Raw genomic sequence first — 21521 nt, 5'->3', positions numbered from 1 at the left:
ATCAGACTGCTCTCCATCCACTTCATTGTCCTTTCATCTAGCGGTGACTCATTAGGTTGTCAATAAGAAATTAATATGGGAACAGTGTTGAAAGTATTACTGAAGCCAAGATGACAGTCACCGCTCTCCCCTCACCCAAAACTGTCATCTCATCATAGAAGACTATCAGGCTGGCCAAGCATGGTTTCCCATTCTTAAACCCATCCTGACTACTTCCAACCACCTCTTGTCCTTCACATGTCCAAAAACATATTCCAGGATTCTTTGCTGCATCATATTGCACACAATCAGTGAGGCTGACTGGTCTGTAGTTCTCTGGATCCCCTTTCTTGCTTTTCTTGAAGATAGGGAAAACATTTGCATTCTCTGAGCCATCAGAAAACACTTCCAGCCACAATGACCTGTCAGAGATAGTCAAAAGTGGCCTCACAATGACATCAGACAGCTCCCTTGGCATTTGTGGGTGCCATAGAGGTTCAATTTATTTAAATGCTCCCTAATTTGATCCTCCTCTACCAAGGACAGAGTTTTATTTCTCCAGACTTCCACAGTGAAGCGAGACAGTTTCTAGCATGACTGGACTAATCTTCCCTGAATTTGTTCACTTTTTTTTTTTTTTAATTCTCTGGTTATAGAATCAATAGTATATTTTTTGTGTATGGGGTTTAAATCTGAGGGTTGCTTCCTCTTCAACCTTCTCCAAACTACTTACAATTTTAATACCTACTCTACTCCTTTTTTTTTTTTTTGCTATCTCTTTATCTCTTTTCAAAGTTGAAGGGAATATTGAATCTTTACTCACACACCAGTTGTTCCATTCCTTTGACTGTACTTGTTACCCTTTGCTGTTACTAAGACCAAAAACATGTCAAAATTCAAAGGAAGACATGTATGAACAAGATGCGCATCCTGACTTGTATTATGTAATCAGAGTGAAAGAGAATATCACATTTTTCAGCATGAACACAAGTTGCTCCCACTTTTTCCAATTGTTTCTTCTGTCTTTTTGTCCTTATTTATTCATTTTGCAAAGAAATTAATCCATTTGACTGTATCCCCCCAAATCCTGGTACATGTGTACAGCTGCCGGGAGAAGAGCATTGTTTTCTTTTTGCAAGTCCACCCCAAAGTGTAGCGTCTGGCTCTAATTCACTATTCTCCCATGAAGGCCATGGGGAGGATTACGTTTCTTTCTTGCCTATTCCCTCTTCTCTAGCTAACGTCTGCTGCTGTCACACACTGCTGATAGCAGCAGAGCGAGATGGGTAAACCAGATCAAAGAGAAATGTCAGCTCCAATTTTTGTCCATAGCACTGTAAAGTAACAAGGAGTTGAACAGAGTCATGCCATTTTTCAGCATTTACATTTCATAGCTGGCACTTCACCATGCATCTTGGTATTAATAGCTTCATAATAAGTAAAAGCCAAATTCCTTACCCTCCATAACCCCATCAAGTTCAAGAGGTCTGAAAAGAGGTAGCACAAGGCTGAATTGGGCTCTGTGATTCACAACTGACATCCTGGCGAAGCAGTCTGCAGCAGCACACATAGGAGAAATTTCCTTTCCACTACAGATTGCTATTGCAATTCTTGATTCAGCCTTTGTGCAGATTTATTCTGGAAGTCAAATAGGTATTTATTCTATGGAACAAATGCAGCATATGCAGTAGAGATTTTCAGTTTAGATAACTGAATATAATCAGAGAAGAGAGTTTTGCCTTTTTTAACAGACAAATCTGCATTCAGCAATAGAAAGGCTGTCTTAGCTGCAAAATACTTTGTTAAAAGCAGAACCTATCACTACTGCATTAAAAACGTTAGTTGGTATTCACATGGTGGATAAGTTCAAAAGGATCAGTAAAGGAAAATGAAAACAACCTCAGCACCTACAGTATTTAAGAGCACTGGAATTCAACCTATGGAATTTATTCTTCAGAGGCCTGTATAGAGCTTTTATCATGAGTCTGAGTGAGAAATCGTGTGACACGCTGGCTCAGTTCTGTTTCTTTTCAGCTATTCTGCAAACCTGTTGGATGATATCTTTTGCCATTTCCTTCCATTTACGTATGTAAAGTTTCTTTTTTTTCTTCTTGTAAAAACATACAATCTAATCAATTACTTTTCCCTAAGACACAAATTGCAGAGTGCCTTTGGATTTTCTTAACTGTTTTTCATGAATGTATTCATTTATATTTTTTAATAAAATTGTCACACACATTTCTGTATTTTTGACTTGTGTGCCTCTTTGTGATTTTAAATGGCACTTCAGTTGCTAAAGGTCGAGTGCCATTGCTCTAAGGGGCATATTTTCATTTTGGTGCACGAAAAGTTATGCACATCAATCTTTAATCAAGATGAAAAATCCTCTTAATGCTTTCTACTCACAAGCTCAGTGCATAGCAAAAGAAACTTAAAGTTGTGAGTTTCAAAAATTTATTTTGATGTTTTCATCTGGCAAGTCATTAATAATTTCATGACTCATTCTGAATGATTCTATTCTTTTAAAACTAATGCCACTGTTAACATTTGTGGCTCCTAGAGAAAAGCTTGTGCTGTCTTGTCAAAAAACAGTTATAAGAGGCGACTACTTTTAATAAATAAGATTATAATGTACTTTATGGCAGCTTCTGATGAAAACTTACATATGAAAATATGCAGATGGGGAACAATTCTAATTTCCAGGAAAATACAACAACACATGAAATTCTGGAACGTAATAAAACACATGCATTTGAAAGCAGCATTTCTTCCATGTAAAAAGAAAGAAAGGAGGAAAAAAGCACAACTCAAGATGAAAGGTATATATTCTTATGAAGAACATCACATAGAGCTGTCATAGGTAGCATGTACATGCAGAAACCCCAATCCATAATGCAGCAGAGTACTGTCGATGCAAACGGACATACCAAAGTCCATTCTTTTTACTTGTTTGGCCTCATGCTCATATCTATGAATGGATCCAGTTTCTTAACTAGCTATGAATAGAACATTTTCTGTAATGGATTCATAATCAAGAACAAAATTAGCATTTGAAATTCCAGTGGTGTTGCTTAGTTTAAAAAAAAAAATCAAAGAAATTGAGCACATATTGATAGTTTTATTTAAATGCCTAATTTGATATCTGTTCTTTACATGAATGATCACAGAAAATATATTTAAAATTTGCTTTGTAGTCCGTGAAAATATGACAGATTGAAATACGTTTTTTCAAGTATTCCTGAGAAGTTTCTGAAAAAAGAAAGAAAAATAAGGGAAAAATTGTGTTGAAGCACATTCCACTCTGAGGAAAGTAGGGGGAAAAATTATTGGAACAATTCACCTGGGTTTTTGTCTGATCAGTTTCTTTATGATTCCATTTTTAGTAGGAAAATAATACAGCTAATAAAGCAAAAATTTTGCCAGACCTTTTAAAACATCAGAGTAAAATCCTCCTGGTTTTGATCATGAAAACTGTTTTATTTTTTGGAATTCATTTCAACAGGCATTCTGGTAAAACTGAAGATGGTAGAAATTTGCAGAGATGATTCTACCATCATTGTCTACCTACAAAAAGCTAATTTCCATCAGGTTTGCTGAATTTGTAATTTTATTCTAGAATAAAGTTACTAACCACTATGAGGAGAAATTGACTTTTTTTTTTTCCTCTACACAGGCAGAGGGGAATGATACTCATCATAAAATTCACTTACTTCAGAGAATAAATTGCACTTTATATCATTGCAAAAATTAAAGTTAGCACAGTGCAAAAAAATCTTTTTTAGACTGGAAATATTTATGGAAGTTACTACAATATTCCCTCATAAGAGTATCAATTTTTTTAAACATGTTCAATTGAGGAAGTCTTGCTTACATGATGTTTGTTTTTTGTTAAAACATTCTTCCTATATATTTGATATATCATTGAATAAAAGTATTGAATTCATTTTCTCCCCTGATGCTTTTGCACTTCTGTGGGAACAAAATGATTTTTTCAAGTGCCTCACAGAGCTTCCGTTGGCTTTAGTTTCCTCTGAACGTTGCCAACTCAGGCTGCGCAGATTTGGATCCTTCTTTTGTACCTGTTATTTTGAGGCTTAACCCTAATTTCAGTGTTACAAAATTCAGAGCTATAAATAATCAGTTCATTCTTTAACTGCAGAGGAGCTCTGTTAATCCTTTAAGAGCAACATCTTTACAAGCCTGAACATGTTTTCAATACCTTATTTCCTGTTGTTGAGCTGTGATATCAAACACACAAAACATGCAAGCAAGAACAAGTGATAAATACCAGTTTGCTATAACTCTCCCTCTCTCTCTCTGTTGGGAAATGCATGAGTCCTGACTGGATGTACATGTGCTTTCCCATGTGAGATTCCTCTCTCTAACAGTAACCAATGCACGTTTGTCACTGTCACTGAACTGGCTAATCCAGACAGTATAGAAGACTATGCATCACAAAACAATGGGACTAATTTGAGTGACAATCACTTAAATGGAGCAGTCTCTTAAGTGGCATGCTGAAGCACCGAGTTCACAAGTGAAGCATACTACTGCTTAAAAATAAGTGAATAGTGATAATAATTCACACCACAAAGGAAATTGTAATAATAATGACACATCATTCATAGGTTTTCCCATACAAGGAAAAATAGTACTAGCTGGAATTATGATTCTAGGGAAAAGCCTCATCAACAGTTCTTTCACATTCTTTACTATATATATATTTTTTCCTATCTCTATACAGCTCACACACTGCATTTCTCCCTTGATTACATTTTCTTGGAGCAGAAACTAGTTTGGCATTCTCATCCAGGGTAAAGACCTCTTCCTGCGGCCAACAGAAACGATTCTGCCGATTTGGCATGCTGTATTCTTGGGGGGAGATTCACAGGATGAATACAAGCTTGCTCCCTTTTCTGAGATCTCACTTACAGCTTTGAGTTTAAGATTGCAGCTTACACTGTCAAAATGCATGCTGATTTGATCCCCTCTTACAGGGCTGGATTCATGGAGAAGCTGGGCTCTGTTGTGGTGATACAGGCCTATTCAATGTGGGGTCTGACCTGCGGAGACACTCAGCCCTGCAGGCTTCAATGGAGCTCTTGCACCCCCTGCAGCCCGAAAGCTAACAGCTCATTCGAAAGGATGGAGAAAGAAAATACAGTAAAAATAAAAAATAAAAAAAAAAGTAAAAATAATAAAAAAAACCAACAATACAAAGAAGGAGGAAAAAAAAAGCGCTCTTTAATGGCATTTCATTAAATGATTTCCGTCATCCAGATCAAGTATCATAACCTCATAATGTCGTTCTAAATTAACTACCTGATTGAAGGACACTCCTTGGCACCAGCTGAACTTCTCCCACGAGAAGCTCTGTGCTGTGGCTGTGTCCCCCGGGGAACACTGCCCTGGGACCCCCAGTGGCCCCGTGGGGTGGCTCAGGAGCACCCCACTCCTCTTCGTGCCCCCACACACGGTGGAGACTCCCCATCTACAATCCCTTCTCTCTGCAGTGCTGGAGTTCGCCAACAAGTCTGTGCTGACAAAAGCTGGGCAATATATATGCAGATTTATTAAATATTATATATATATATATATGCACATATATGCAACAACCTTTTTCTAAGCCAATATTAAAAACAAACACACATTTGTCTGCCTAATGCACAGCCTGTGCGGAGAAGAGAGAGAGAAAAAAAAAAAAACAGCACAAAGAGCCCGGATCCTTCAACAGACATCTTAACACAGCAAGTCACACAAAGGACAGCGGGATTGGTAAAAGCAACTCCTCCCAGCAGATATAAAGGCTTGAAGTATCTTGTCTGCAAGTGTGGTGGCTTTGCAAAGAAACTACCAAACCTGGTTCAGCCCAAACTTTTCATAAGCTGATGGTCATTCATTGAGATGTCTCATACAGGCAGACTACTCTGGCCATTGACACTTCACTTTCATTAGATACCAGTAAAGAAGTTTGCGACAGGAACTAAAGTTAACTAGAAAAAACGAACAGAGTCACCAGTTTTATTTCAATTCCAAATCAGCAGCCTCTCCCCAGGCGTTCTAAAGCCATTGCATGTATGTAAGAACTTTTTTGAACCATTTGGTAATCTCAGTTACACAACATAAATCTCATTTAACCCAGTTAGATACAGCCAAGTTACTAGATACTGTCATAGATTAAACTAAAGAGAGAATATTAAAATGGAGACAAAAGGAAGACCTCCAGGTGGAAAGTTCATTGTGAGAGCTGGGTGCCATTTATTATGAAAATTATATTAACTAATACTCACATATAGTATTGTCTTCCTGTTTGCTCTGGGCACCTCCTGTTTCTTACCTGAACAGTAAAGTCTTCCTATCTTTTGCATTATATGTTTGTCTCCCGCAGTCAGGGTTTCAGTTCAGACCAAAATCCTAACGTTACATAGCCAATTAACAAAACGTGCCTCTCTCTTGCAAGCTCAGAGCAAATCATTACTGTGGAATGACTAGCTTAATGATGACATAGGGAGACTGTGCCATCATCTGTAGAACTACCAGAACACATCTCCTTGTGAGGTAGCCATAGATGAGATCCACCATGTTACCCAAACCGAATTTGAGTGCTGTTGAACAACAAAAAACAGATGGCAGAAAATATCAGAGTAGTTCATCTTTTTACAGTCACAGAGATTAGATTTCACGCAATGATATGTGAAGTTTTCTCTATAGCTAAATGGTCCTGTGTGCTGGGGCTTTAGTGAAAACAATAAATACCATCAAACATTTCATTAAAATAACTCCGGGAGTGAAAACTACCATCTCTTACCCTCAGCTTACTGGTACAAAAAAAATGTATGAAGGATTCCTTCCCCTGAGTAGACCTCCTCAATATAACATTTCTTAATTAACACCTTAATTAGCACTAAGAGGGTATGGCCTGTAGTTTATTGGATCTATTTAACTCTCCAAGCAGCTGCATTGCTTTTAATCAGCAGCAATGTTTCTCAGAAAACAAAAACAACACTCCTGTTCTGAATATGCTGCAATATATTTAATCTTTTATTTCCCAGTCCAGCTTTGGAATCCTGCATAGAGACCTGCTTTACATCTAGGTTTTTTCTTTTCCATAAATAACGGGAGTTTATGCTTGTTATGACTGACCATAAGAAATTAATCTCAGCTATGAAGGCCTGGGAAAGTGAAAAGACTTGCCTAAGTTTCAGTGTCTATCCAGAGGATATAACCACTTAGGCCAATGTTCATATAGTGACAAGATCTTTACATGCCCAAATGAAGACAAGCTCTCCTCAGTGACCTGATTAAAACATGACTAAGTGGTACGTAAACTAATAGTGTAAAACAGCTTTTAATTTTTTGGTTATCTCCAAATCTAAAGGAAGACACAAAAACAATGTTTTATTGTTGACTATATAATCTGTTTTGCATTACAATAATAGCTGACCACCACAAAGAGCTGGGTGTTAGTGCTCTCAGCCAAGTGACTCCTACTCTGCTCTTGCAGAAGCAGTATTTGCCTCCTTGCTGCTAGCTATGAGAAGATATGCTAGTTCTTAAATTACAAATGAAGTAAGATGCTGTTGGCAGGGTGGCCATTTTTAGCAGAACAAATTACAACCTAGGACTGAAACAGCCCTTCTGAAATCAAGCAATTTCAATGGGAACAGAAGTGAACTGTATTCCTACTGACAGTCCAGTGTAACAGTAGTCCCTAATTTTCCCAACCACTAGAGCAGTAAGCATGTGCCTTGGTAATTGTCTATTCTTGTGGTCAAAAATCCCACAAACTCAGCACAAGATACACATACGACAGTATGCAAGAGGACAGAAAGAAGAGGAAACTGAGAAGTGCTGAAAACAGTAAGAGGCTAAAAACACTAAATGAATTTTAAAAATGTTCAACATACTATCTTTATCTGTGGTTTTCACAGACAAAAGAGCTCGTACTGCACTGATAATAAATCTCTGACAATAAAGGCTGAAGTGTTAAAATCTATCCAATCATTTTTGGAAAAAAAAGAAAAAGTTTAATTTATATTTTATACTGCATTTCAATATCATTCTTGTTTCACTTTGGTTTATGCCATTTTCATTCAGCTAGAAACTGTCCTGACCAAATCAGAGTAAATGACAGAAACCAGGTAACGTTTTATAAGGTTGGGTTACTAATCCCGTAGGAGTCTTACTTCAGCTGCCGTGCTGAGAAATTACCTCTCAATAGACCCACATCAGAAATACTGAAAATGTGATAGAAAACACCAAGTAAGAGGGCAGAAAAGAACATTTGAAAGGAACGTGTAATGCTAGGATTTCTGGAACTTTAATAGCTTTCCACCTCAATTTTGGCCATCGTGAACTCAAGCTAAGAGAAAAATATATATCTTTTTAATGAGTTTTACAACATGCAAGTTGCTTTATAACATATTACATAATGATGTAAGTGCCATAAAGAAGGCTGTGTGGTGCTCTGTAAAACGTATTAGATCATCAATATTTCTGGTTTCGTACTGAGGAATTAGAAATAATGATGAAGATTAGGGTTACAAGAATTAAAAAAATCCTTTGAATTGAACCATTCAGCTGTCCCCAGGGATATACTAAGGAATTTGTAGGCTGAGAAAATAGGTGAGTTTATAGGTTCTCCTTAGGTGAAAGAAGTCATGTTAACATCATAAGTTTTATACAAACTTTCCATATGCTGTAGTACCCTCTCTGCTTACCCCCAGCTTTCTTTCCCTTGCGCCCTTATTGTGTAGCCCAGTTGGAAACAGATTTATTAAAAATGATCCATCAACTTTTACACAGAAGGAGGTCAAACATCTTTCAGTAGCATGATTCAAAACAGGAATATCAATTTAATCCTCCTGCAAATGACAGGCTGGGAGAGTGCCTCAGCAAGCATAAAGACCAAGGAGAAGAGCAATCCTTTAGCTTAAGTCCATGTTTCCTCAGAGACACCGATGCTCCTTCCCATAGTCCACCTCTGTAAATGTTCTGTATTTCTGGAGAGGAATGAAGAGACCTTGAGACTTCCAAAATTTTTTTATTTTTTTTTCTTGTTCAGACATGTACTTTTGATTTTTGAAACATCTGTAAGACTACTATGTATGTTAGGCAATTAGCAAGCTAGAAATTAAATCTTGACTTGATGTGGCTAGGAATGGGACTTGTAGATGTTTTTATCTGTTTGATTAGAGTTCAGTATTTAGCTCCTTCTGAAAGGCCAACTTAGCACCTGACTACTAATACAATTAGTAGGTGACCAAATGCAATTTCAAATCTGGCAATGAGCAAGCTAAACCATGCTGGCTGTCAATAAGACAGATTTCTATGTTGTTCTATGGTTCTTTTCTTTTTTCTTTTCTTTCTTTTCTTTTCTTTTCTTTTCTTTTCTTTTCTTTTCTTTTCTTTTCTTTTCTTTTCTTTTCTTTTCTTTTCTTTTCTTTTCTTTTCTTTTCTTTTCTTTTCTTTTCTTTTCTTTTCTTTTCTTTTCTTTTCTTTTCTTTTCTTTTCTTCTCTTCTCTTCTCTTCTCTTCTCTTCTCTTCTCTTCTCTTCTCTTCTCTTCTCTTCTCTTCTCTTCTCTTCTCTTCTCTTCTCTTCTCTTCTCTTCTCTTCTCTTCTCTTTTCTCTTTTCTCTTCTCTTCTCTTCTCTTCTCTTCTCTTCTCTTCTCTTCTCTTCTCTTCTCTTCTCTTCTCTTTTCTCTTCTCTTCTCTTCTCTTCTCTTCTCTTCTCTTCTCCTTTCCTTTCCTTTCCTTTCCTTTCCTTTCCTTTCCTTTCCTTTCCTTTCCTTTCCTTTCCTTTCCTTTCCTTTCCTTTCCTTTCCTTTCCTTTCCTTTCCTTTCCTTTCCTTTCCTTTCCTTTCCTTTCCTTTCCTTTCCTTTCCTTTCCTTTCCTTTCCTTTCCTTTCCTTTCCTTTCCTTTCCTTTCCTTTCCTTTCCTTTCCTTTCCTTTCCTTTCCTTTCCTTTCCTTTCCTTTCCTTTTTATAGAACTTAGGTTATAATGGTACTGTCCAAAACCAAGGCTCAGTAATTCTAGAAGGATTAGAAGTGAAAAGAGGGATGAATTAGCTTGCTAAATGCAATGATTTTCCTCATATAAAACTCAATGTGTACTGACCACCAATTACCACTGTCAGCACACAAAATAAAATGTCTGTATCTCTCAAGAACCAATTGTCAAGAGCCATTGTACAACTTTATTAGAAACATTGCTTGCTTTTATAGTAAGATGCAGTATCTTCCATAAAGATATATGTTTGCTATGATATAGTGAACAGCAGCTTATGAAACCATGTGAGGTATTACGTAGCCTAGTGAAATTATGATTCAGTCTCTACTGTTGTTTTCATTTAAAAGATGTATGATTTCCAAATTCCCAACAATTAGTTTTGTTTAGAGTTAGAATGCAAATCAACATTAAATTCTTGAAAGTTTCTTAAAGCTCTCAGTGTCTATAAATGACCAAGTAACTTGATCAAGCCTAGTAAGTTTTCCTGTTTTCATAAGGGGCAAAAGTGTCTTTTTGCCATATTTGAAGCACTTTACATGTGAGTCTCTAATTTTTGTGATGAAAGATGTAAAGAAACTGCAGTAGGTAGAGAATTCTGACTGATGCTGCAGACTAGGCATATAAAATCATCAAGTTAAAGACCTGAAAACTAGAGAAAAAAAAATAAACATTAACTTAGGAATCACAGAAATAAATCTCTTTGCTTTCAGCAGGGAGTGCAGTCTCCAGGCTGGTATTAAGCTCAGGAAGATAAGGCTGCTAGGGATATATTCCTCATACATAAAAATTAAAGTAGAAAGGTACTAAAAGGGCTCTTTAATGTGTAGTGTGATTATAAACTTTGCACTTGACCTCACTATTTTTTTCTTCCATTTGTATTTTGCTAAATATAATGCAATATACTATAGTAGATTTTATTTTCTCATTTAAGGAGAGTGAAAAATGGTATCATATACAGTTTATTAAAGGAGTGAAAACCAATCAGATCACTAGACACTGTCAGTGATTCTCCAAAAAGATGATGTTCCATACCAATCTCACTGTTCCTCAAATCTCAACATAGAGAAAATACGAATAGGCTCTGGAATAATGCTAATGTTCAGGTACTAAACGTGATGCTAACTTCATTAACATTATCTTAGACTTGCTGATTTTGTTTCCTAATTAAAATTAAAATTGATATTCCCTAGCATAGTTTTTTTTTGCTACCAAGTCACTGATAAGAAATGTACGTCAAGAGCAATGCATTATTAAATTTGGCTGGCATGTCATTTCTCAACTGATGGTTGTAACCACTTTCATGGATATATTCTTGACCACTAAAATCACCCAGGTATTGAAGGCGTTGTGTTTACCATAGACCTACACTGAAGCTATTGTCAAATCAAGAGACTGCAACACGTTGAGAAAATTTTTTGAGCGAGCTGGGAAATTCTTGTTCCTAAGTTTATCCATAAGATGATATTAAATCAGTCAAGTCTTCCCTTCCATTTTTCACTGACTTTCAGAAATGCCTCAATATACCCATATGTGTCAGGATTTCATTTTTAAATATACCATACCAACTATTTAGTAGTAGGAAGAGACAGAGATTATTTAGGGTGAGCTTTCTCTGACTCCACTGGCTATGCTGGCTGGACTAGTGTGGGAGCTTCAAACACCTGCAGCACACCTAGACATCTTCACATGGATTTTCCTTCCTACACTTAAGAACCTCAACCCAGACTTGAATTGCACTAGAGGATTCCCAGAATAAACTCAATGGGCTAAAAATATTTGCTTATTTTCATAGTATGGAAACTACTGAAAAGACTCTGAGAAGAAAATTCACCAGATGATATTCATAAAACTCAGATATGATCCATGGAACAGCTCCATTTAGGGACTTTCCCCTTAATAGACTCTCATTGGACATATTGCATTAAAAAAGGTTAGTAGATGAAGGAGAGCCAGGAGATAAGATGTGACTCTGAGATTAGTGAATCCTGCAAGTTAAATGGTCTCTGCTGTAGACCAGTCACTTCCCAGGTTAACAATTTCTAACGTTACTAAAGCAAGTGCTGAAAGAGAAGAACATTTTCTTCTGATAATATATCCTCTACCAAAAGAGAAAAGAAACACAAAGCAGAAAATTCTGAAAACAACAAATTTCCAGTTATAACTTTAATAGCTAATCAATTAAGTAGAAAATGAAAAAGATTTTCTTTTTTAGAAAATTGTTTCACCCTTTTTGAGGAGATATCAGGCTGCTACATTTGGATGGTTTCCATCTCAGTAGAAGGAGAACCAAACTTCTTGGAGACAGGCTGACTAGACTAATTAGGAGGGCATCCAAAATTCAATGTATGTACTTGGTGTTTTAAAAGGACCATTTCACAAAGCTGAAAATAATTACAAGACATACCAGGACAGAGAAAGAAATCAAACAGAAAAATGTAAATGGCAATTTGGAACTGTTTAAGTATGTTTTACTAGATGTCTTAAAAGCCACAATCTCATAACTGACAGTATAGGCTACACAGATTTAAAAAAAAAAAAAACAGCTTGGTTTAGTGGAGAAGTAAAGGTAGCTATGAAGGAGGAGAAGTAGAGTGCAATGGTTATAAGCTAAAAAAATAATACAAATACAAATTTGCAAACACAAATACAAATACAAATACAAAAATAATGTAGAAAAAAGATAAAAGTAAAAAGGAGGAGAAGTAGAGTGCAATGGTTATAAACTAGGAACTGCACAAAACTGAGAGATGAAAAAGAATAAAAGGACAAGCTAAGGACAAGACAGAAGAGCTTGTCTGTAAATATTTTAGGAATAAAGAGTATCCCAGTAAAGGAACAGAGCCATCGTCAGATGGTAATGGGAGGTGTGTAAATATTACTACAGCAATGCTTTATATTGTGAGAAGAAACAGGATGAAGTATTAGTCATCTCATGATCATGATCATGACATATTTTTCATCCCCATAGTAATGAAAGAGACTACTAAGAGGTCTCTAAAGTTGAGCATTTTGAAATTGGTAGATCTAAATAATTTGCTTCCAAGAAATTGAAAGCATTAACTTTCTGTATTATTGCTGTTGCTTTTCAGTAATTCTTAAAATACTGAGAAATTTCCTGAAGGCTGGATGAAAGCCAATGAGGTACTGATATTTTAAAAAGGGAAAATGGGATGACGTCAGTAACTGCAGGCATGCTGTTATCATAACAACGCTGGAAAAAGATGATGGGATGGCTGATAAGAGACCTGATGTATAAAGAATCAAAAGAGTAAAATAACTGCTTTCAGTCAATACGGGTGTACCAGAAATAGATCTTATCAAGCTAACTTAATATATTTTTAATAAGATTACAAATTTGGTTGCTCAAGATAATCAAGCTGATATAGAGTACTGAGATTTCAGTGAGGCATTCCACTTATTACCACACAACACTTTGATTAAGAAATGAGAGCAATACAAAATCAACATGTAATATAATAAATGGATTAAAAACTGGCTAACAAGTAAGTCTCAAAAAGTAGTTCTAAGCAGAAATTATCATCAAATGGCTGTGCTTCTAAATGGGTTCTGAAAAAAAATAGTTTTACACTTTATTCTATTTATGTTTTTATCCAAGATACAGAAGACAACTTTAAATAGTTATTGATAAAGTTTGCAGATGGCACAAAGGCTTCAGGTACAGAACATGATAAAGAAGGCAAGTCACTGAGTCACTGCTGCAGATCTATCTAGATTGCTTGGCAAGCCAGGGTCATTTTAATGTAGCCAGTTGTAAAAACCTACGTGTACTCACAAAGAGTGAAGGGCATATTTACAGGATGGGGGACTGTACTGTATAAAATCAGAGATGATGAAAAGGACTCCTCGGGTGAAGGCAAGGTCAATGGGAGATAATCAGCTGAACAAGAGTTCCCAGTATGATGCTGTACTAAGACGAACAGAAATTTGATAACAGCTCTTTGATCTACCAGACAAAAGTATAATAAGATCAAATGGATAGAAGTTAAACCTTTAAAATTCAGAAGAAGAAGAAAAAAAAAAAAACACAATTTCAGTAGTGAATATATATGTATATGTATATAGAAAGTATATATATATATGTATATAGGAATGACTTGCTAAGGACTAATTCTGTAATATATGAGGTTTTAAAGCTCTGTTAGGTGTCTTGATTCTTCTTATTTTTTATTTATTTATTTATTTTTAATGAGAAAAAGCCAAAAGGTGGTTATTCAGGTGTGGTTTGTCACAGAAAAGACCAGACTAAAACATCTCACTGGGCCTTTCTGTTCTTACTATATCTGAACTCTACATACACTTGTCTAATGAATTTATTCATGCTCTTAATAATGATGAGGATAGTATTATTCAAGTCTGATTTACCTGTTTGAGAAGGATTTTGTGCTTGTTGTGTAACTGCAATTAACATTCTGAATAACCACACCAGTTAATCAAAAATATTGTAATTTCAAATCTATGTGGTGATTTGAAGTCAGTGCTGCTTCAGGTAGTATCATTCTAGCAGTTCATTGAAATATAAATTGAAAATAGACAAATATTGGAATTTATCAAAAATTATATGTACTTTTTATTCTAAAAGATTGGCAGTAGGACTGTGGGACTTGGTTGGCTTCTTTATCTATTTCCTGGGTTTATGTCTTTGCCCAAGTACTTGAAAAACTGTGTAGGACTCAAGCACAAGCCCCACAGTACAGTATTTGTCTATTTTAAATTGCTTTGCTCAGCTTGCAGCACACAAGCCTGTGCTCTTTGACAGCAGGAGACAACTCACTATCTTCCCCTTTAGCCAGGTGATTCTGAAGAGGTATGACCATGAGCAATTTTTCCCAAAAATAATCAGATCTTTCCACTCTCTCCCCAAGAGTAAGTGAGTCCCTGTTCCCGCTTAAACCTGGTCATTTACATTGCCAGCCCTATGTAAAAGACAGCAGCTCAAAACTTTTTAACAGGGCTTCATCTAAAAATTTTAATCAAGATCCAAATTAAGCTTTTCAAATAATGAATAATGTTTAAATCAGCCACAAGTACTTTAAGTGTTATTAAAACTCATGACCTATTTCTCTTATTAAAAACAAGAGGCTGAAAGCATTTCAAAGTCGTACTTAAGCCTCCTGCTGACATTGCTATACTGAAATATGATGGGGGCTTTATTATGTTACTTGGCTGTGTGTTAAGGGACATTACTGACGTTCTCCATAGTATATAAAATTGAGGAAACAACTAAAATATGTTTTGGTTACCACTCAGACTTGCAAAGAGAAAGTATTAAAAATGAATAATTTAAAAAGTAAAGTATTTTCTTAATGGAAACAAAATTAAAGTGTGCTAAGTCTGCTATTTCAGACTGCTATCTCAATACAGAGTGAGGGAAAATTAATTATATTTCTGATATCTGGAATAACTTTAAATAGGAAAAAAAAATCTAGAAGGAAAGAAGATATCCTGAAATGTCAGTTAGAAATCAGATGTGACGTAAACGCCAAACAACATTGGGGGGATCTAACGATACCATGCCTTCCTCTAATACAAATGAAAGGTAATCTACAATTATGGGCTCTAATTATTTAATAAAATGTTTATTTGTGTTTCTTACTCTCTGGTTGAAATTCAATCCCCTGCACTCACATGAAGCCAGAGTAATTGGGGTCTGTGCAATGGCTACGTAAAGGGACTGGTGAGGTAAAATTCATCCTTCCCAATCTGAGGCTCATGACTATTCCGTATTGCTCCAGTTCCCAAGTCAGCTGTTCTCATCTGTGCCTTTGCAATGCTTGGTTGGGAATGGCAGTTGCAATCTTTCCATGAAATTTATAAGGCTTGGCGATGGTTTTGGTGCCCTGTGAATGCAATTTATAACTTCTTTTGCCCTTCTAACCAGACAAAAAGATACTCTGTAATCCACAAGGCAGTTCAAAAATAATAAAAATGGAACACAATCTCCTGATAGTCCCACCTTAGGTGGCACAGATGTAGAAATGGCTTGGAACATCTCAGATTTCCAGTTTTTGGGCATAGGAGCAGAGATATTTTATATCCACTCACAAATGGAAGGGAGAAGAGAAATCTAAACCACGCCCCACAAAAAGCATCACAGTTATTTTTAATGTGAATTCCTTATATGTGAAAGATACAGTTAGTATTCTAGTATGTATATGTGTAAGTAAGTGTGTGTTTTTTATAAACATCTGTGAGAAAGAGAAACGGAAATGAAAAAAGGAAAGGGAAAGGGAAAGGGAAAGGGAAAGGGAAAGGGAAAGGGAAAGGGAAAGGGAAAGGGAAAGGGAAAGGGAAAGGGAAAGGGAAAGGGAAAGGGAAAGGGAAAGGGAAAGGGAAAGGGAAAGGGAAAGGGAAAGGGAAAGGGAAAGGGAAAGGGAAAGGAGCTTTGGAGATGGGCTGAATGATGAAACTGACAGTTTCCGAATGTCACAGCTTTTCCACTGGTGAAGCATTCACATTCTGAAGTTATCGGAGATTTGAATGGAAATCACACATTTTCACAAATAAAATTTTGATCCATTTTGCTGTAAAATGTGAAAGAGTCAAGGCAACATTTGGGGAGCTTCAGTAAAAGGATCGGCCTAAGGATTCAATCCTAGGCGGTCAAGTCCACAAGTTACAGGACTTTCTTGTTATCTTGCAAAACTGAGACTCCCAGGCCAGATATTATTTACAGAGACACTGAGCATTTCCTCCGTACAACAACAAATGAACAATGCTATAAAACTGAACAATATCTTGTTTCAGCCTATCTTGAAGAGTTCTAAACATGCACTATCAGTGTTCTTGCAAATCTCTGATAATGATCTATAAATTTATATTCTGCAATAAATAAAATACTTCTGTGAGCCAATCAGAATAAAACATTCAATTAACCCATTTCTTTTAAAGGACACTTAAAATTAAATCTCTTAACATGGATTTCCAAATCTTCAAAAAATCCTTCTCTTTTATTAGAAAAAGTGAAGGAAAAAAAAAAAAAAGTAACAATACTTTGAATGAAGACTTTGAGCAGGCCCTTCTTAGAGAAAGTTGTTTCTTACTGAAAGGCTTGGTGAGTGTCTAATTACTTCCTTTAGAGCCACTTTGAATTGAACCATAAGATTCCAATGTGTATTGAATTTAAATTCTACTTATGGGCTCTGCTTCCTTTGATTCTGCATTTCTAGCAAGGGGAGCTCCTTACACCACATTAATCATAATATGTGGAAGCGCTTCTGTGTTTGCTTCTGCAGTGCACTAAGTTGTCCCTGAAGATAAAAAAAATCCCCCTTGGAAGAAAAATCTCATTCTAAATGAAGATTTAAATTGAAATTATTGGAGAAGTTAAGAGGAAGAGATATGCCCAGTAAAATTAGAACAAGCATTTAAATGGAAGAGGGTATCTTTAATTATTTTCTTCCTTGGCATTGCAGAAAATCCCATGATATGATAACTAAGGATACTTTGGGGGGTTAAGAGCCCAACAGCAGAAAAGCTAATGGGATTTTTTTTTTTTTTTCAGTGAGAGGTTAAAGTGATGGTACTGTAAGTAGGCTGTCAAACTATCTCAGCTCACCATCTGCTACATATTAATTTAAAATAGAGAGATAGGTGAAGTGGGTGTTACTCTTCAGGAGCTATAAAAATGTGTAACTTTCTCAATTAGTATTCACTTCAAATGAAGAATAAAATCCCAGAAATCTCAGACCACAAGCTAGGCAGTATTATGTTTAAATGGTAATAATATATCTATAATATGCAGCTAGAGCTGCAGAGTATTGCCAGGAACAGAGTCCAAAAGGCTATGCTAAGCCATTTACCATTAACCTCCTGAGATTTCTTTGTTTTGGATAGGTAAGCAAAATGTAAAAGAATAGATGTGTGTTTCCAAAAGGCATATTATGTACATATAGAGAGAGATAGATGGAAATAAATGCTGCACTTTTAATAAATGTTGTGGGAATCTTTTCTCTAAAAGCATTAAGTCCCAGTTTCACCAAAACTCAAACCAAGAAAATGATAAAGCTACTTAAGAAAAACAATCACTACTTTCTCCCATTCCTATGTAAATCATTTGTTATTTGAAGAAAAATAGAGTACTATTATTTTTTGTGTGTAGGGAGACCAGCAGCTACTCATAAAAGAAGTGGGAACAGTATTATCTTTCTCACTGTAATGGCAACATGGAGCCCTACCACATCTCTTGGACAGATGTGGGACTTCCTGCCTCTAGGTTAATTCCCTACTTCTCTGAATCAGGCTGAAAATCCTGCTCTTGATCTCTAAGGAAACACAGCTCAAACACTGATATAAGCACACTGTGTGGAAATATGGACTGTATACAGTTTATAACTGTTGAAGATACCTGTTAAAACACGTAGACCTTCTTTGGTAATTAAAAAGTTGGTATGATATACAATGTAATCTGTCCCTTTAAATTCATAGATCTTATTTTCCCCGTGTCTCTTCAGCACTTACTGTAGCATGAAATATTGGTTAACAGTTAGCTGTGCTTTAGTGAAAATGCTGATGAGCCTTCAGATACCCGTGGCAGACCTGGCCTTGTTTTGTGACCTGTTATTTGAAAGAATGCTTTATCCCAAGTTGGAAGCACCTTTCTTTTCCTCCTTCACTTATTGTCCGATGGTATGGGATTTTCCACAACAATGGTCATTTCTGTCCCACAACTAGACATTTCCCTAGACTTCCTCTCACTTCCCCTTTGAAGGAGGAGCCCTAACTTCTAGAAAAAGCAGAGTTGTGCTCCCACTTTCTTTACGTTAAGAGCCATCATCCACTGAATATCTGCTGTACAAAAACAAGGTGGTAATGGCATGTCAACAATTGGAGAACACCAGACAAGGCTGTAACATGGTCTAGAGCAGGGACTGTCCTGTTACAGCCCTTCTGCAGATATCAGCTGTAGCAGTGTGATCCATCTCAGAGGCAAGTCCCTTTATAATGCACGGCTATCTCCTGCTAAACGTCCAGAGCAAAGGTGGTGTGCTCAGCTGTAATTTAAAGGACTGCGACGTGAAGGAAGGGTTATGATGTTTAACTTATAGGCCATCCAAATGTTAGAGACCCAAGCAAGTTCCTATTAGCAATAACTCAAGTCGGGCCAGGAGATTTGACATTCAAAACTGATGAGCACAAATCCCTCGAGCCTGCTCTGACCCAGCCACGCTCAGACCACTTGGTAACCCGAGTGACCCGGGAGTCAAACCGTGATAACCCTCTTCAATTTAAAGAGCTGCTTCTCCCCATCTGTCTGAGCTCTGACTCTGCACAATAAATTTCCCAAAGAGCATAAAGAGCCATCTAGTGTATATCAAATCAATATCATTGTGGCTTGCAGCGATATCTGAGGCTACAGTTCACAAAATAAACTAGGCCAGGGGCTGGATTTCTGCCCTTGGCAATCAATCAGACTCACTGGGTCATAGATTTTAGTGTAAATTAACACAGCAGAAACAATCATGCTCCCCAGATGATGATATAATACAGTATTTGCTTTTCTTTTTTTCCCCATTTCATTGCTCATGCTCAGCGGCCAAGCTGTACTGAACAAGAATAATAAAAAGCAATGATTAGAAAGGTGGTGGTAATCATAAAGCAGAACATTAATATTCTCCTGACAAATATATATAAAATGCACATAAAATATATAAACAATATTAAAGGAAAGAAGGAGAGGGGAAATGGCATTAAGTCACTGATGTTTTGGATACGTTATTTTTGCTAAAGAATTTTAGAAGTGACCTCATAAATCCTTGCAAGTGGTTATCATTGTCTTTACCAGATTTGAATGCAAAGATGTTAAATACTCCATTATTGTCTTCATATACCACATCCCCTACACTGTGTGGAGCACACTATCAACACCTTTCTCCACTTGTTATTCAGGCTTTCCCAATGTGTACCTGAGCGTTGCCAGCACTTCTCCCCAGAGGAGTTTTGATTTTTTTTCCTTTGGTATGTCATTGCTGTAGTTAAAGAGGCACCTAGCATAACAAGACACCCACCTTTACGCAAATCTCATCTTTTACAATTTTATCTGAATTTGCTCTTTGTGAAAGACTTCTGGGAATTATTGTAATCTCTAATTATTCAATTGATGTAAAACAGTTTATTGTATTTTCTGTCAGAACCTCTGGAAGAAATGTCAATATTTTCAGCATCAGCAGGACATTTTTTGAATTATAAACACCCATAATGTAATGTTATTTTATCTCATGCATCTTCTCAAAATATTTTACAGAAAGGAAATGTGATACATATAAAGGAGACTAAGAAGGGTTCTTTAATTTTTGCAAAGCCAGATGGATATTTAATTAATGTAACAGAAGTTTTCTGATAAGCAGCCATTTTATTCTTTAAGTATTCAGACCTTTACATTACTGTTCAGATAATGTAACTCCTGTCAGAATGTATTTATTTGCAAAATATCTAATTAAATTATACAAACAATATTTAGTTTAGATAAAATAAAATACTAATCTGTGTACAAAGTCTACATGGTATGGATTAGAACTGTGTGAGAATAATAACTACCATGCAGGAGTGGTTTCTGTTGAATAGTCAGAATAATAAGATTTATCAAATAACAGTTATAAGCAGGAATTCATTTATTAGATTAAAGTTATCCACTATTTTCTGCCAGGGGCATAAAGAAACAGAGGCTTCAAAGGTAGCTCTCTTCTGAGATGATTGAAAGCAAACTACGCCTCCTTTCGTGACAAATTTACTCTTCTGTTCTCTGACTAAACAAAGGAGCTGGATTAAGAGGTTGGGGAAGGGGAGCATCCCTTGTGTTCTCTGGTGTGTCCAACTCAGTAAAGCTCCTAAACAGTTGCTACAAAGCCAAGACACAGGATAAAACTGAGGGATCTGCCACCACAGAAATGTGGCAGATACCCCCTCCCCTGTGCAGCGGGGATGCCGGCTTGGCTAGCCAAATGCAGTCATTTCGAGGCTAGCTGCACAGTGTCCTTCCATGGTCATTGTAAAGGAACTCCCTTTCACATCATCTCAGTTCATTTTATTCAATGGGTACAACAGAATGTCATTTTGCAGAAAGAATTATCAAAATTTACAATATTTGTGGCAGGTAACCGAGTATTTTGCGTAAGGTAAAGCAACTTCCTCCACCACCACCACTAGCCCTCCACCCCCACCCCCTTACCTCTCCCCAAAAAAAGAAACAAAAAAAAAAATAAATCACCTGTCCATTAGGCTGAAGAAGCAGATTCCCCCTCTTCGTGATATTCCACACAGGAATAACTGAGTTACAAACTCTTGCAAATTATTATTTTTGGTCTTAGCTTTAGATTCCTAAGGAAAATTCTGTTTGTGTGCCACTGTATCAGCTGATATGTTCTGGGATGTGTAGCAGCTGCTAGGTTGCCTGTTCTTCTGAAAGCTGATACAAGGCAAGATTACCTTGAGGTAGCAACCATTCTCTGCATTTGTTTACCATAGTTTTACCTTTAGCTTAAGTCATAACTTTTTAAAATTTCTTTTTAATGTCT

The 21521-nt window shown here is 36.4% G+C and overlaps 1 protein-coding gene across 8 annotated transcripts in view; it reads right to left on the bottom strand.

Moving 5' to 3' along the window:
- Positions 1-21521, bottom strand: part of LOC310894185 (uncharacterized protein) — a 228742-nt gene that overhangs the window by 12192 nt on the left and 195029 nt on the right. Inside the window, exon 1 of one of the 8 annotated variants that reach the window (XR_014579657.1) lies at positions 6788-7471. The exons of 6 other annotated variants lie outside the window; for them this stretch is intronic. The gene's annotated coding sequence lies outside the window, so the exon portion shown is untranslated. Of the gene's footprint in view, positions 1-6787; positions 7472-21521 lie in introns of those variants that run through there. One more of the 8 variants, XR_014579658.1, reaches the window with a different exon arrangement.

The sequence above is a fragment of the Anser anser genome, assembly GCF_964211835.1.
Source record: "Anser anser genome assembly, chromosome: 2".
Classification (NCBI taxonomy): Eukaryota; Metazoa; Chordata; class Aves; order Anseriformes; family Anatidae; genus Anser; species Anser anser.
Note: the sequence above shows the minus strand (reverse complement) of the source record. Positions and strands in the feature narration are given on the sequence as shown.